This window comes from Vulpes lagopus, chromosome 3 (genome assembly GCF_018345385.1).
Source record: "Vulpes lagopus strain Blue_001 chromosome 3, ASM1834538v1, whole genome shotgun sequence".
NCBI lineage: Eukaryota > Metazoa > Chordata > Mammalia > Carnivora > Canidae > Vulpes > Vulpes lagopus.
In genome coordinates, this window is record NC_054826.1 from 87,985,898 (window position 1) to 88,002,253 (window position 16,356).

The following is a 16,356-nucleotide window of genomic DNA, read 5'->3' on the forward strand; positions in this document are numbered from 1 at the left end:
CGTTCGGGAAATAAGTATGTGTTACGCTTAGGCTATGACCCTTATCCCGATGCCTCAAATCTGTGCCTCTAACCTAGCCATCCTTGCCTAGTCCACATCCATATATCCACCCAGACAACTCTCTGGACAGGTTTTCACCACCTACTCCATAACCAGAATAGCAGAACTGAACTCCTGCTCCTCTGGCCACTCCCTGCTTCTCTGGGTCTGTCCTACTGTTATGCGTGTTATACAGGTGCAACCCTCAAACCAGACGCATCCCTTTATCTTCCTGAAGTGAAAATCTAATATGTGAATGAAATAAAATGCTGCCCTGAGGTTGATTGGATTATCAAAATATCTCACAGAACACCATTTCAAACAAATACACAAATGGTATCAGGTGATGGGAATCAAAAATAAAATAAATCTTATGGGATGACTCTAAAAACTTGTAACAAAAGAACAGCTTGATAACTAGAAAACTAGTTATCAGGTAAAGTAAGAGAAGTGATTAATTTCATAAATATTCAAGTTTGTAGATGACACTTTTTAACTAGGTAGGGGACACTTTTTATCTGAAAGGAAGCTTCAGACATAATTCCATAACAAACCAAAATTCAGTCACATTCCAAGAGAATGAAAGAGCTCATTACAATAAAAACTGCAGAAAAGAACATGGAAAACTAGAGCCACTATCTTCACACCAAACAATATACAGCATGTGTGCAACCATGAGCAGACATCAATTCAAAGCACACATGAGAATGACTTGGAAAAAGCAAAGATCTCATGTGATGATGGAAGGCCAAAGCTTCCACTTATTGCAAGTGCTTTATTTACATTCTAGCCTATGGTGGGTGAGCAGGGGGAGGATTCCATTATGCAGCTTCTTACTGTTGTAAGACTGCAAATTTTGTCCAGTTTTCTTTTCAGCAAACTAGTTACTCAGTTCCTGCTGTGTGTTCTTAAGAGAAGTCTTAGATAATCTATACCCATGCTTTCATATAGCTTCTTTTCTTAAAGAGCATGCAGTGCAGTCAGTCCTGTTTGGATGAGAAGTTCCACACACTTTTTAAATGTTGTGTTAGATACAAGACCCTATATAAGGAACATAACCAAGCAGTTTAAGTAGCAAACAGACCATGGCTCTGTTGTTGTCTTGGGCATACTTTAGCATCTCAACATCCTTGATACTTTCCACAGGGATAGACTCAGGTGAGCTTTCAAATGTGTGCCTGAAGAGGATGCGTTAATGACATTGCCAGGGCAGAACAAGAGGTAATGTTTCCTTATGGCTTCAAGGGCGAAGATGAGGTGACATACATAGAGGCAGGAGCAAAGGTAGGACTTACATGGGCAGAAAGGAACCGGTAGGCATTGCCAGGGATCATGGGGCAGAAGACAGGTGATAGCTACAGATTTCTAGTGTGGGCGAGTTGGGGCAGGCGAGGTGGGCTCCAAGGATATGGAGAGACCCGGACGAGCAGAATGTGGAGGATTGTACAGGATCCTGGGGTGTTTTGTTTTGTTTTGTTTTGTTTTTTGAAGATTTTATTTATTTATTCACGAAAGACAGAGAGTAAGAGGCAGAGACCCAGGCAGAGGGAGGAGCAGGCTCCCTGTGGGGAGCTCGATATGGGACTCAATCCTGGGACCCCAGGGTCACACTCTGAGCCAAAGGCAGATGTTCCACCACTGAGCCACCAGGTGCCCCAGCAGCTTGGGTTTTATCTGAAAAATCACAGAGTACAGCTGAAGGAGCGTGAGCCAGGGATTGACATGAAGAGAATGAACTGGGCAACACTACATGGAAGTACATGGAAGGTGGGTAAGTTTCATCAGGAGTAAGGACCTTAAGGACTGAAGAGGAACCTGTCCCCGGAACGAGGGAAGAATAGACTCAGAAATCAACAAGGAGAAACTTAGTCTCATCACAGTGCTGTTTGTTCTACTGTGTCTTCACACTTTTCAGTGCTTTTGATGATTCACCTTTCATCTATAAATGTGAGATGGAAAGAGAAAGAACAGTCAACAAACACTGCTGCCTGGGTTCTCTCTTCATTTCTGTCTCCATCTTTCTCTTCCTCCAACCCTGGCTGACCCCAGTTTTCCTTCTGTTTCCTCCTCCTCCTGCATTCCAGAACCCATTGCAGCCTGGCCTCTGGTTTCCCCATTTGCCTGGGAATGCTGTTACCCAAATGAGTGGCGATCTCCTTGTATGTGAGGAACCCCAAGAAGTTTCAATCCCTAGCTTTATTGACGGTCCCTGCAAGTTTTGCTGCCATAGCCTTTTTGAAATTCTCTCTTTCCTTGGATTGCAAGGAACTCCCTCTCCTTGAATTTCTGTCACCTGCCTATAAGTGCACATCCTCTTCTCTGCCCCACAAAGCTCTGTTCAGCATTCTCCTGTCATTGAACTTCAGGCTTAGGCTATAACCCTTATCCCGATGCCTCAAATCTGTGCCTCTAGCCTAGACATCCTTGCCTAGTCCACATCCATATATCCACCCAGACAACTCTCTGGACAGGTTTTCACCACCTACTTCATAACCAGAATAGCAGAACTGAACTCCTGCTCCTCTGGCCACTCCCTGCTTCTCTGGGTCTGCCCTACTGTTACGAGCATTATCCAGGTGCAACCCTGAAACCAGACACATCCCTTTACCTTCCTGAAGTGAAAATCTAATCATAATTCAAATGCAGCCACTTCCTAGCTCTGTGACCTTCAACATTACTTAACTTCTATGGCTCTCAGTTTTCTTATCTAAAAACTGGAAAAAATAGTTAGCACTTGCCTCACAGGTGGTATTATAAAGATAATCAATGGCACATTGTAAGCCCTCAATAAATATTGACCCTTGCATTCTTTGAAATAGACTCCCCATTGACTTCAAAAGAAGCCAAAACTAGTCTTCTTAGCATGGAATTTTATTTTTGCCTAATTCCCAAACTTCACTTTTCACACTTCCCAACTTCAACCCTGTGGTCATGATCCACAAGCCCCTAAAAAAAGATGCTCTAAGGTGCTATGCTCTGCCCCACCCTGCCCTGAGCTCACTGGTTCTTCTTCCTGGTATTAGATCACAGCTTAACTGTGGTCATTTCCATTTATCATCAGAGTGTATATGACATAGCTCTTCCTGCTTTTGTCTTTCCAGGTCTCAATTAGTTTTCCCTCAGGTGCTCCTAGAAAGCCACTACCTTAGAATAATTTGTTCTACATTGCCACTGATTGCACATCTTTATCTGCCTCTCCGTCCTGTCAGCTCCTCGGTGGTAGAGGTACTATTTATCTTTAGGTGGGAGTGGTTTTGAGAAGAAGTATAACCATAAGATATGGACAAAAGAGAATAAGCATAAGACACACCAATTGTACACCTAGAAATGGCCCTGGGTAGAGGAGAGTCAGCTCCTTTTCCTCCTCAGTTGAGTCTGAGATAGCTGAAAAGGCGGAAGTTGGAAGAGGAGAAGGCAAAAGGGAATAGGATGATATTGGGGAAAGGCTAAACCAAAGATGTGAGGGAAGTGGTAGATTGTTCACAATGGATTAGAGATCCATGGGGCACAGTGCAAAGGACTATGATGGGGGCGACCAGCAAGACAAGGAGAGCTCATGCTGACCTGGTGATAAATTTGTACCTGCATAAAATATTCCAGAAAAAAAAATTCCAAAGAAGAGAGGCTTTCAGTCTTAAGAATGAGGAAAGGACAAAACACACATAAGTTTGTGATATTTAGGAAGCTGAGATACAATGCTAACATATACACACAGTAGTAATGAGTCACAGTATTTTTGGTTACGGTATGTGTGTATGTAGTGCCATATAGTGCCATGTATACTTACACATTTTTATAGATAGCTGACCCTCCAATAACAGGGCTTAGGCGTGTTGACCCCCTGCACTCAGAAACCCATGTATAACTTTTGATTCTGAAAACTTAACTACTCACAGCCTGCTATTAACTGGAAGTCTTACCGGTAACATAACAGTCGATTAAGATGTATTTCATATATTAAACGTATTCTATACTGTATTCCTATGTTAAAGTGAGCTAGAGAAAAGAAAATGTTATTAAGGGGCAGCCCCGGTGGCTCAGCGGTTTAGCACTGCCTTCAGCCCAGGGCGTGATCCTGGAGACCCGGGATAGAGTCCCACATCGGGCTCCCTGAGTGGAGCCTGCTTCTCCCTCTACCTGTGTCTCTACCTCTCTCTCTCCCTGTGTCTCTCATGAATAAATAAATAAAATCTTAAAAAAAAAAAAAGAAAGAAAATGTTATTAAGGAATCAAGGAAGAGAAAATACATTTAGAGTACTGTAAAAAACACCTGCTGTAAGTGGGCCCAAGCAGCTCAAACCCATGTTGGTCAAGGATCAACTGCATTTTGGTTATAAGAGTATTATAGTGTTTATTATAAAAAATACTGGCAATCAGAGAAATCAAAGACTGATATGAAATGGGGTTTAAAACAGAGGTGGAGGGGTAGGTGGTATATACAATGCTATAGGCCCGCTTGATCTCACAGGGGAGAAGAAACACGGTAGTGGTTGTGATCCAGATTATAGGGGCGGCACATGGAACCCAGAGAGGGCCTTTTTAAGCTGAAGGATATGAAAGTCTGTTTTGAAATGGTGGACATGATTAAGGAAGAAAGGACAGAAGGAATGACAAACCAATAATGGATGAGAGAGGGGGCTGCTTCAGGAGTAAAGACCTGTGAGAAGTGGGAGAGGAGGAATTGTGCCTGGGATGGCCTTTGGCAGATGCAGGGAGGGAAGGTAGACTTCATGAGCATGGATGGCACTGAGTGGATAGGTAACGAGGCTCAGAAAAGGAAGCGGTTCCCAATCATTATCACTTTTTTTTCTTCGGCAGGGTTCTGTATTCCCTTCAGTTTAAATGATTTGCAGTTTGAAGGCCCCCTCAGAAGAAAGCAGGCCATGTGCCCAGTAACTGACCACAGTGGCCTGTTTTCAGATAGACTTCTGTGTCCTGGCTTTACCTCTTACTTCAGCTGTGGGGCACAGCTGGTGTGGGAGGCGCTGGTGTGGGAGGCACTTGACTGGGCCAGACTGGACTCCTATGCCAGGACCCCAAACCCATTACAACTGTCCACGTCAGCTGAGGCCGAGCACTTAGCTCTTCCTGCCTCAGCACTGCTGTGGTAACATGGTGATGAAAGATGACACTACTCAGAGAACACCATACAGTTTGTAGAACTGAGCCTACTACATACATTTCATCTGTGCCCTTCACTTCTGTGAGCCTAAGTTTCCATGTACAAAATGCAGTTGATGATACTCCAGCCACACACAAATAGCACAAGAATGAGAAAGAAATTGCACATAAAGTTCCCAGCACACAACAAGGGAGCATAAAAAGAAAAGGAAACTGAGTGAGTGTCCGAGACATCTTTGCTGGGCAGCAATGAAAATGGGGAGAGAGAAGTGATTTGTGGTTTGAAGACAAAACCTTTTAAAACTTACTTTTTAACAAAGTGGAAGCCAGTTGAAGCCTGGTAATGTGACCAAGGCCCAGCCTTTCTTTTGAAGTTGATAAATTTAATAAAAAGTTATTCATTTTCACTTTAGTAAAGGTGAGCAGATGTTTTGTGTGTACAGAGGCAGATTTCAGAACACATATCTGCAGAGCCTACCTCAATGTAATGAGATTTTATATTGGGAAGTGACATTAATTACCACATTATATCAGAGCATCTGAGCAAGTATACAAAATGGTTGAAACTAAGCAAACTGAATTACTTAATTAAAATATTGTGTTTTGTAGTATCATGAATATAATATAAAAACAGTGTGTTAAAGGGATGCCTGGGGGACTCAGTCAGTTAAGCGTCTGCCTTCAGCTCAGGTCATGATCCAGGATCCTGGGATTCCCTGCAACAGACTCCCTGCTCAGTCTGCTTCTCTTTCTGCCTGGCGCTCCCGCTGCTTGTGCTCTCTCCCTCTCTCTCTCTCTCTCTCTCTGACAAATAAATAAAACCTTTAAAATCTAGTTTGTTAAATAAATATATATATGTATATATATCATATATATATCATATATATGTATGTATATTATGCGTCTTGATTTTCAAATGGAATCACAAGGATCCAAAGGCAAACCTAGCACAGTGCCTGGGATATCGTAGCTACTGGACAATGGTGGATGAATAAATGAACAAATGAAGCCTGTGTTGGCAGCTTGTGTAGCTTATACTGTAGGACTCCATCTCAGTGGAAAAAAAAAAAAAGAAGAAAGAAAAAACAGCCATTACATTCTATTTGTTTCTTACAAACAGATATAATACAAAACCATGCTTAATTATTGAAAGCTCTACAATTAGGGAATTTTTTAAAGGTTTATTTACTTATTTTAGAGAGAGAGAGAGCAAAATTGGGAGGGACAGAGTGAGAGGGAGAGAGAATCTCAAGCAAACTCTGCACTGAGCATGGAGCCCAATGTGGGGCTTGAGCCCACAACTCCAGGATCATGACCCAAGCCAAAACCAAGAGTTGGATGCTCAACCAGCTGTGCCACCCAGGCACTCCCAAAATTAAGGAATTTTATATGAATTGATGTATTAAGTCAAAGGAAAAAGGCCAGACATTCTGAAATGCATTTAATATAAGTGTAGATAGGATTGTGTTCCAGACACTTCATAAATATCATTTCTTGTAAATAAGATTGTTAAATGTAAAGCATTTGTCTAGTGCACGCCCTTTAGTAAACACTCGAAAAATCTTAGCTACTTCTATTATTTCCCTTCTGATGAGCAGGAGGAAAAGGAAATAGTGAGGAAGAAGAGTTTCACCATGACCTTTCTCTCTACTTTCCCAGTCCTAAACTTAGCAGAAGCTTGGCAGTAGAGCTCATAGTTTCTCTGGGTCTCCTTCTGCTACTAAGTTTTTTTTGCTTACATTCCTATGGACAAGTCACTTATCCTCTTCGAGCCCCCTTGTCCTCCCCAGGATCATGGGATGGTCTCATTAGTCTGCCTAGAGATGTGAGAAACCAAGAGAAATGGTCTATAAGACATTGTTTATTAGATAGTCTGTTATTTATTGTTTAAGGAGCTCATCTGGAGTAGGGAGCATAGCAGATTTCACAATTAGAAACAATCTTCCAAAAAAAAAAAAAAAAAAAAGAAAAGAAACAATCTTCCTAGGATGAGAGGCTGAATAACTTCAAGTGCTGAATTACCTAAATGATTGCTATCATTTGCTAGCAATTCATAGTGGAATCACTGAAATGACATTCTCTTTTGATAGAGAGCGGGTGGGTTCTAGGTACAGATAGGGAGGACAGGAAGTTAGCTCCATTTTCAGAGACAGAGGTCTCTGTGGAAACATCCCAGAAAGTTTGTTTCTGAAAAAATGACCTAGACTTTCAAGGGATCCTTAATCATTTTGCTCTTCATCTTATGTAGGAGCAGAAAAAAAGACACATTGACTTAAAGAGCAAGACAAAAGTAAGTGGGCATAGAGGAAGGTTTCTAAAGAGGATCAGAGAAAGTAATGATGGCATCTGGTTGGGTGTCAGTGGAGCTTCTGAGAGAGATTTTTATGGTTGGCCTTGGGGGATGGATAGAATCTTGAGAGGGAGTTGCCGTCTTCATGGAGGAAATAGCATGAGAAAAAAGAGCCAGAGAAGCTTGAGGCATGTGAAGGAAGGGTGAAGAATCGACTTTGGAAGCTCCAGATTGCACCGGGCTGGGGAGGAAGAGTCAGTTGTAGAGGTAGGTGGAAACCAGATTTTGGAGGAGCTCAACTGCTCAATTCCTAATTTCTCTGTGATGGCTAGTCATACACTGTTTGTGATTTGGGAACTGACATGATGAGGGAAGGCATCCGTATGTGATTTGGCTTGAACCAGGAAGAAGTAGGGAGACTGAATCAGTATTTGAGTGGCCCAGAAGTCATCAGGCCCTGGATTTGTAACACTGTGAATGGAAGAAAAGGACAGTTTGGGGCAGATGCCTTTGGAACATGACTCTTCCCTGTCAGCAAGAAGCCTCAGTATTAGAGGAAAATAAAAATCACTCACCTCTCAATGAGCATTGCTCTAGCCAAGCTCCAGGTCTTGATATATTTTTTAAAGTTAGTGTGAGTAGAAGTGCGAATATACTAGTTACTTGTTCTATTTTTATGTCCCTGTGTAGGGAAAGAGAAAAAGGAAGAATTCTTTTGATGTGTCATACTCTGAGACTTATGGTAGTTTGCTAATTATAAGTTCTATTGTCTTGGTCTCAAAAGGCATTCAAGAGCTGAACCAAGTATAGTAAGGTCTTCCAGACCCCAGCGATTACACAGCTGCAAAATTTGTAGCCGAAATGTCAGCCTGCCTTAGTATTTTTGCAGGCCAAAAGGCCAAGCAAAGTAAAGTTAAACTGTTTCTTGTTTCTTACCAAAATTTGCAAGATCTAACAATAGAGCTCAAGACTGCATCGAAAACTTTCATCCCTTCTTTGACCCCCTGGGCTGTTGGCTGAACTTGTTTTTTTCCATCTGTTGAATGGGAGATAATCATACTTTCATCCATCCCAGTCTTTCTAACAAAGGCTTTTCGAATGCCTTGGTTTCAAGATATTTTCGTAGAGTCCAAAATTAAACATACTTTGGATGTCCTCATACACATGGCTCCAAGCCAGCTTTCTCTCCTGGTGTAAATTCTCTAAACTGAGGACTAGCCACCTTCATCCCACTTACTCAGAGCTGGATGCCCACCTGCCTTCTCATCTCCAAAATTAGTTCATTAAAACCTGCAAAAGAGGCACGGTCTTAGTGTTGTCTTAAAATATCGTCTCTTCAGGGACAGTCTTTCTAAAGGCTTCCCAAATAATATGAAATGAAACAACTGACTTCATGCCATTCCCCCTTTTTTTGTAAAAGTAAATACTAAGAAAATGCAAAGAAAAGTAAGTGATATTGATACTGGTATCGTAAGTGATTTGTAAAATGTTTTATTTTTCTTTTCAGTCTTTGTAATGAACAAATATTGCTTACAGGAGTTGGAAAAACTATTATTTTTTAAATTGAGATATAATTGATATACAACTTATATCGGTTTTAGGTATGCAATATAGTGATTCAGTATTACCCATATTGTGAAGAGATCAGCACAATAAGTCTAACTAATATCATTACCACACACAATTAAGAATTTTTGTTTTCTTGTGTTAAGAACTTTTAACTCTTATTTAACTTTTATTCTCTTAGCAACATGCATATATGCAGTATAGTGTTATCAGCTGTTGCCAACATGCTATACCTTATATCCCCGGATATACTTATTTTATAACTAGGAGTTTTCACCATTTGGCCCCCCTCACCCATTTCTGACAACCCCCTCCTCTGACAACCACCAATTCGGTTCTCTGTATCTATGAACTTGGTTTTGGATTGTGTTTCTTTTTTTAATAAGATTTATTTTTTTAGATTCCACACATAAGTAGAACATGTGGTATTTGTCTTTCCCTGTCTTATTTCACTTAGCACATTACCCTCAAGTTTCATCCCTATTGTCACAAATGGGAAGACTGTTCTGTTTTATGGCTGAATAATATTTTATTATATATATGTATTTATATATGTATATATTTACCTCATTTTCTTTTATCATTCATCTGATGATGGGAAAAGATCTATTATTTAAAAAACGTTTCTAAGCATACATATCATACTTCATTTTTATAATTTTGATTTTTCATTTCTGAATAACCTTTGAAATGTTTTGTTGATTGTGCACATCAGAGTTCTTTTCTTCTATGGTGATGGTTGTTAAATTTTAGGATTTCAAAATAGCTTAGGAGGCTAATAGGAAATTAGAAATTTTTGGTTTTGAAAAATGAAATAATTTGTAAAGAGCAACTAATCTTTGCTTTTAATTTTTAAGAAAAGGAAAGTGTAAGGGTGCCTGGGTGGCTCGGTCAGGCATTCCACCTTTGATTTTTGCCTCAGGTCATGACCTCAGGGTCATGAGATCAAGCCCACATCCGGCTTTGTGCTAAGTATGGAGCCTGCTTAAGATTCTCTCTCTCTCTCCTTTTACTCCTCTCTCCACTCTCTCTCTCTCTAAAAAAATGGGGAAAAAAACGAAAGGATATTCTACTATAAAAAACTTGATCTAAGAACAAAAAAGGATCCTTCACAAGAAAGGCCAGTAGGTATATTTTTGCAAACTTTTATGAGTGCTATATTAACACATGTATATACCATTTCAAATCCATTAAAATTCTACATGATGACATAATTAGCAAATACAATTATTTTGGAGACAGTCATTTTACAGTGAAACATGAGCAAAAGATGGAATACCTCCAATGTCTCAATTTCTCTGTTATTGTCATAAAATTATCCAACTTTATGCAAGAATATCAAAGAAAATGGAACAATACTCCACAATGTTTATTGCACTTAATCTGGAACATTCCAGGTAAATTGAGAGACACCAAGGTACAACCAACCATCCTGCCAATTTTTTTCCCCTGAAAATCCGGGAATTTCAGGAGTCAGGTGAGTGGGTAACAAGATAGCCTCAGCAGTTAAGGACACTGATGATTCAGCAATGAAAAGTCAGCAGCTTATGTGAACAATTCATCAAGAATGGTACCAGAAGAGGCATTTGAGAATCCTTCCTTTTCCTTAATTGCCTTTTTTTACTTTAACATCCTCCTCCCCCCATCAGAAATATATTTTAGGTACTAAATCTCACTATAAAGCCATTTTAACTGTAGTTTAATTCTGTGATTTAAAGTACAGACAGGTAAAAGTCATTGGCCCTTAGCAAAAGTTCACTTTCGTAGGCTCCTTTTAAAGTAAAACAAAATCCCATTAAAAATAACATCTGTCTCCACTGCCCTTGGTGGCTTTGTCCTTTAAATAACTAATATATCTATATTCTTCCTTCTACAGTCCTCGGAGAGAAATTGCAAGATTTATCTTTTTATCTGACAGCTGTGTTATTTCTTAAGTACTGAAAAACTGAGAACAATGCAATAGACGTTATTGAAGTTATTTTTTTAAGTGGTCTAGTGTGTGCCCCTTTGTTAATATTACTTTGTAATTCTTAAAATGCTGTATTTGTGGTTGTCTGAAATAAGGGAAGTCCCCAGATTAGAGGTTGAATGTCTAATAGAGTTTGAGACCAACTGTTGAGATCTACGTTTTTATTCCAAGTGACTAACTCTTTGGATTTCAAGTAGTGAGATGAGTTTATTTTATTGTAAAAGAAATTGTAGCTTCACCACGGGCTTCCTTTGTGTGACTCACCACACAACTCTAACATTATTTGCACTAGATTTACAAATAAGTTTTAGTTCTCATACTAAGTGGTAGATTGAATGATAAGTATTGTGTTGACGGGCATCCAGAGGCTTCTTTGGGCCCAACCAAAAGGAACATCAAGACAGATTCATAATATCTACAAAGGGACAGGAGCCAGGAGGTGCATGCAAGTGCCTGGGTGCTGTCATGCCCAGTTTGCGGTAACATTTTTAAGTTGTATTCTATAATTGAGTATCTGTTTATATTATTGTTCTCTAAGCTTTTTCTGTAAATACAGACTTTTTGATTGTGTTGTTAGCTTGCTCAGAATACCCGGTATGTCAGGACCCAATCAATAATAATTGATTGGTTGAGTAATGAATATACAAAGGTGCCAATTTTTGGCACCTGAAAGTTGCCAAGTTCTGCAGTGTGTCTGTGCACCCTCATAGCTTCTTCAAAATAATTTTGCAATTTTCATTTTTGGTAAGGACGTTGATCCCATATTCACTTTGTGGGAACACTAGAACACTCTAAATCCATCATCTGCCATTTTGTTAACCTTTATTGCTCAAAGTTAACAGGTGCAAATTATATATTTTCTATTTGAAACTCTCTGTGTACATTCCATCTGCTCCTTATGTCTCTGGGGATAGGGGGCTTCTCTCCTTCACCTTGAGATAAGCTCCTGCTCTGCCATTATCTTCTGCCCTTCCCAGAAACTTGTGCTTCAGCCATTCCCAAGATTTGTAGTAACTTCCCTGCCTTTCTCTTGTCTGGAGCTTTTTCTTTTCCTTAAAGATCTACTAGTCTCCCTGTTTCAGGATAAACTTCACACTCTGTCACTCGCCTCCATTTCTCCCTCACCATCTCATTTCTCCCCTCTCATAGTGGCTCTCCTGCCTCTTGATCTTATATCTTTCAAATACTTTTCTGCAGTGACAGAAATGTCCTATCTCTGCACAGTAGCCACTCAGCGCTGGCAGTTGTTGAACACTTGAAAGGTGACTAGTGTAACTTGAAGAAATGAATTCTCAATTTTTCGCATTTAATTTAAATTTGAAACAGTCACATAGGGCAAATGGGTGCGATAATGGAAACTAGGTAGACTTTCTGAGCCAGAGTCCCTCCCCTGAGCCACAGAACACAGAAAGTCACAGAAAGTGAGTGTATCTTCTCCAATCCACCCAAGGGGAGGTACTGCTAGTAGCTAGTGGGTGGGGACATAATAACAGGTGGGGAGTAGTGAAATCAGCACATGGAGTGGGTGTCTGAGGGCGCCGGGACTTAGTTCTCTCTGCCTAGCTAACTGAAGCCATCCTTACAGCCATTTGAAAGAGGAAGCTCAAATATATGTCATTTGCAAAGGTCATTAGCATCTCTAGAAGGCAGTCCAGTGTCAGTTTCTCAATCCTGACTCCTAATGGCCTTTAAAGTAATGCATCACTATCCTCTGAGTGGTACCTTTACTTTTCTACCTCTCAGCTTCGGCTAATGCTATCTCTTCAGATTGTTACACCCCGCTTCCTGTCTACATTCAACAACTACATAGATTCATTGAGGCTCACATCTTGGCTTCTCCAAAAATTAAGGTTATGAAAATTGGAATCCTTCATTTTTTTTTAAGATTTTATTTATTTATTCATGGGAGGCACAGAGAGGCAGAGACAGAGGGAGAGAGAGAGAAGCAGGCTCCCTGTGGGGAACCCGATAAAGGACAGGATCCCAGAACCCCTTGGATCATGCTCTGAGCCAAAGGCAGACGCCCAACCACTGAGGCACTTAGGTGCCCCTCCTTCAGTGCTTTAAAAAATATCTATTGAAAGGGTGTTTGGGTAGCTTAGTCCATGAAGCAGCCAAATTTTGATTTCAGCTCAGGTCATGATCTCAGGATCCTGGGATCAAGCCCTGCCTCAGTGGGAAGTCTGCTTAAGGATTATCCCTCTCCTCTCATATAAATAAATAAATAGATCTTTAAAAAAATACCTACTGACGTTTTACTATATTTCTCTCTCATATAAATAAATAAATAGATCTTAAAAAAAAAAAAAACCTACTGACGTTTTACTATATTTCAGGCAGGCACCAAAGATAAAGTGGTTAATAATAATAATAATAATAATAAATGTTTGTTATTATGTGCCAGGTCCTCTTCTTACCTCTATGGGTGCATGATTTGGTTCACTACCCATAAGTATCCAATGGGATAGATATTATTATTCTATAAATTTTACAGATGAGTAATCTAAGTAATATTAAAGTGACATACCAAGGTCCCATGATCAGTGACTGATAGAAAGCTTTTTTTTTGTTTCGTTTGTTATAGTTTTGTTTTTATTTAAGTTCAATTTGCCAACCTATAGTATAACACCCAGTGCTCATCCCATCAAGTGCCCTCCTCAGTGCCCATCACCCAGTAACCCCAATCCCCTGCCCACCTCCCCTTCCACAACCCTTTGTTCATTTCTCAGAGTTAGGAGTCTCTCATGGTTTGTCTCACTAATTTTCCCACTCAGTTCCACTCCTTTCCCTTATAATCCCTTTCACTATTTCTTATCTTCCCCATTTGAGTGAAATCATATGATGATTGTCCTTCTCCGATTGACTTACTTCATTCAGCATAATACCCACCAGGTGTAGGGCTCAGTGTGAACTGTTTACCCCGTGAGGCCTTTGTTCCCTGGCAGCCCCGCCTCTCCCAGGCACAAGGTGAAAAAAGGAGGAAAAACAATGGCAACGGCCAGATTTCTAGCTCTGGAGTCGAGCTCCCCGCGAGTAACTAACCACAGTCTCCCAGTCCAAATTGGCCTAGACTCCTGGGGCAGGCACAAGTGCACTGATCTGTATAACCCACAGGGCGCCTAGTGACAGGAGAGTTCTCACTTTCCTGTGCCCTCCCCACCTCTGCCTGTCCCAGGGGACATGGAGGATCACTGCCTTTGTCCACTTTGGGTGCCCTGGGATCCAAGGCTCTGTACTGCTTGACCGGCACTCCCCAGGACTACCTCTTCCAAAGGGAACAGAGGACAGCCACCTCTGTCTGTTGCCAACTCTAGGGTCAAGGTAGCCCTGGAGCTGGCCCGCATAACCCACTGGCTTCTCCCAAATGCTCCGAGGGCTGCAGTGCTCCAGCCTTTTACTAATATCGGCCTGGGGTTTTCACCAGGTGCCCCTCCTCTTATCGACTCTGGGACTCTGGAGGCTTCACTGCCCCTCCTAAGATTCTCTCTGATTTCCCTGCTAAGTACTTTTCCATCAGGGAAAACTGTAGTGGGTTTTTAAAGTTCCCGCTTCTCCAGGGCTGGGCTTTCCTGCCCGGAAGCTCTCGCTGCTCCACTTTAGCTCTGGTAGTCACAGTTTCCCACCCCCACTTTATTTTTTTATTTTTATTTTTTTGTCTTCTTACCTTGTTAGAAGAGAAAAGTTTTCTCTTTGTAGTGTTCAAGCTGTTCTCTCTTGAATCTCAGGTCAAATTCATAGGTGTTCAGGATGTTTTGAAAATCATCTAGGTAAGTTTATGGGGCCAGGTGAGTTGAGGACCCCTACTCTTCTATTGTCTTGCCCCTCCCTTGCTCCTTTACATAATTTATAACACTTGTCAGTTCTTCATATTCTTCAACTGTGCTAAAGAATTCCTACATTCTTATTGCTCTTTTGTCTTCTGTTTTATTGTTAGCCATTGTTTTGTTCTTACCCTTTTATTACTGAACACCTCACCTATGCAGACTTTTCTTTCCCAATAATATCTAAGCTTCTAAGATAGGGACCAAGCTGTCTTGCCCTTTGTGTCTAGCAAAAACCTAATGTTGCATTTTAAGCAATCATTTTAAAACTAGATGACCCCTTGTTAGTTTCTGAAATCAGTTTATCATTTACCTAATTTACAACCCGATTATCTGAATGAAATAGAACACAATAACATCAAGCTATGGTATCTCCATACAATGTAATATTACCCAGCAATGAAAACAATGAGCTCTAAAAGACATCGAGGAACCTTACTTACATGGATAGTGCTATGTGAGAGAAGCCAGTCTGAAAAGCTACATTCTATGGGATTCCAAGTATATGACATTTTAGAAACAGTAAAGCTATGGAGACAGGAAAGTGATCAGTGGTTGCCAGGGATTCTGGGGGAGGGAAAGAGTGAGTGATGAACAGATAGAGTACAGGGGATTTTCAGGGCAGTGAAGCACGTCTATGATAATGTCATGGTGGATACATGTCACTATATATTTGTCAAAAGCCAAAGCATGTACAACATGAAGTGTGAACCCTAATGTACACTACAGACTTTAGTTAATAAAGACGTGTCAATATTTTCTGTTAATTTTAGCAAATGTGCCACACCAAGGCAAGAGGTTTGTGATCAGTGAGACTGGGGGGAGGTGGGAGGAAGGAAAGGGATATATGTGGAAATTCTGTATGGTTTCTGTTCAGCTTTTCTGCAAATCTAAAACTACCCTAAAGAATAAGTTCTGTTAACTTAAAAGATTGGACAGAAAATAATCAAAGCACAGCACTCATTCTGAAAATAATTACTGTTTCAAGAAACATTTTTGCAGCCTTAGATGTGTAGGCAGGGATGCAAAGCGGTGCACAGGGTTGGACAGAAAAGTATATATATATTGTATTGTGGATAAGAAAGTCAAAATAGTTTGAAAGCCACTGTTTTAGAGAATATTACAAAATCAATACCTAATTGCTGGCTGATTGAAAAGCCAACTCGGAATTCTGGGCATGATTGTAAGGCTGTCTCCCATAAGAGGGAATGGTCCTTCATCCACAGCCATCAAGGAGTAGGAAGTGTGTTTGCTGTGGTATGTCTGCTTTCTGAAATGGTTGTACATTATAGTTACAGGATGCTTTATGAAAGTGTTCAACCATAAGACATAATGAAATTAACCCAAAAGATGTGGATGGCAAAATGATTTTTGTCAGAATGTTTTTCACCATTCCTGACTGGATGTAGTAGCTACGTTTTCAAGTTTGGGTAAAATAGTCAGTGTCTTGATTTTTTTTCTTAGAGCAGCAGAACTGACTGACACCTTAAAACAATATCAGCCCTAGTTTTTGCCAAATATTTGAAGGAACCTGTGAACATAAAGATTGT

The 16,356-nt window shown here is 40.5% G+C and overlaps 1 protein-coding gene across 13 annotated transcripts in view; it reads left to right on the top strand.

Annotated features, from left to right (window-relative positions):
- The window catches only part of CHRM3 (cholinergic receptor muscarinic 3), a 504,026-nt gene that overhangs the window by 228,612 nt on the left and 259,058 nt on the right, over positions 1 to 16,356 (top strand). The gene's annotated exons all lie outside the window — the stretch shown is intronic.